This window comes from Cynara cardunculus (assembly GCF_001531365.2).
Source record: "Cynara cardunculus var. scolymus isolate 2C chromosome LG 10, CcrdV1, whole genome shotgun sequence".
Lineage (NCBI taxonomy): Eukaryota > Viridiplantae > Streptophyta > Magnoliopsida > Asterales > Asteraceae > Cynara > Cynara cardunculus.
In genome coordinates this window covers 10,275,555-10,277,458 of record NC_037537.1, presented here as the reverse complement: position 1 = coordinate 10,277,458, position 1,904 = coordinate 10,275,555, and positions in this window count along the sequence as shown.

Below are 1,904 nucleotides of genomic sequence, written 5' to 3'. Positions count from 1 at the left end.
ATATAACTCATATATTAATGACAAGGGTAATTAAGTAATTTGTCATTTATGTAACTCCCAAATCATTAATTGGGAGTTACAAATATAAAAATCTCAATAGTTGATGATTACGTAATATTGATATTTTTTTATACGTGTTCATGTTTTGTAATTTCGATTTATTTTATCCATAATGATATTGATTTTGTAATTGTTAAAAAATTTTCAATTGTAAAGATTTCGATATCGTCCGAGTAATATGGATAAACCTATTCGAAAACAGATCGACAACAATGAGAATGAAAAGGTTAAAAYCGTCTACGACTACAATCGGAATTCGAATTCATATGTAATTGTTAAAGAATTGTTCACAAGTGTTCATATTGTGTTCATATATACACTAGCTGCATATCTCAACATTGGTTTGCTCTTGAATGTGTTCATAATGAAAGAACTATTGTTCACAAACTGTTCATATTGTGTTCATATGTATACTAGCTGCATATCTCAACGTTGGCTTGCTCCTAAATGTGTTCATAATGAAGGAACTATTGTTCACAAACTGTTCATATTGTGTTCATACCTGTTTTTTATTTATTTACTTTCGTGTAACAACTATTCTTATTATATTCATATTGTGTTCATAAATTCTATACAATCCAAGTTCATATATATGTCAATTTTTGTTCGTATTTGATACAATGATTCATATATATATATATATATGTGTGTGTGTGTGTGTGTGTGTGTGTGTGTGTTCATATGGTTCTTACAATAACAAAAATAAATTAATAAAAATAATGAGATTTTTTGATTTTGTAACTCCCAATTAATGATATGGGAGTTATATAACAAAGAAAATTACCTAAATACCCTTTTCCCCTTTGTTCACATATGTTATTTGAAATTGTAAATTTAAAAATTTAATTTTTTATAATGATTAATCACAATCCTTTATTATAAGAATCAATAGCCAAGATTGGTTAACAAAGTTAACACAAAAATCTTGGTTAATATTTGAACCAAACTCTCTCTCTCTCTCTCTATCTCTCTCTCTCTCTCTCTATATATATATATATAGGAGTGATCAAATGAAAAGCACCCTTATTTGTAAAAACCGTACAAACCATCCTCATAAGTCGATTTCATATGTTTAATCTTATGAAATTTTTTCATGAAATTGTTTAATCTTGTGAAATTGTTTCATATAATACTTTTTTTTGATGAATTTGTTTCATATATGGTTATGAAATTATTTCATATAATATTTAATAAAATTTTAATGAAACTGTTTCATGTATTTCTCTAAAATTAAAATAATGAAAATGATAATATCCATGATTAATACCCACCACAATAAAAATGGTTAATCAACCTCTCATAATTAGAAAAAAAAAATGAACAAAATGAAAAATTATGATTGGTTGAATGAGGTTTTCACGGTTTTTACAAATTGAGTGGTTTTTATTTGAACGCTCCCCTATATATATATAGGGTATATTTCTTTTACAACCTTGTGCATTTGTACAACCTTTGCAACCCAATTAATTGAGATATTTATAGAAATGATTGGAGTTCATTTATTATGATTTGAATATTTATGAAATATGAATAGAGTTTATTAATTATGATTAWTACTTTATATTAGGAAACAATTAATTGATTAAAAATTGAATGGTTGAGATGAGGGTTGTATAGGGTGTAAGAATGGCAAAGGGTATAGAATAATATCCCTCTCTCTCTCTCTCTCTCTCTATATATATATATATATATAGTTTGTTTCAAATACAACCCATCGCATTTGTACAACCAATGCAACCCAATAAATTGAGATATTTATGGAAATGATGAGAGTTCATTTATTATGATTTGAATATTTATAGAAGATAAACATGGTTCATTAATTATGATTAATAATTTATATT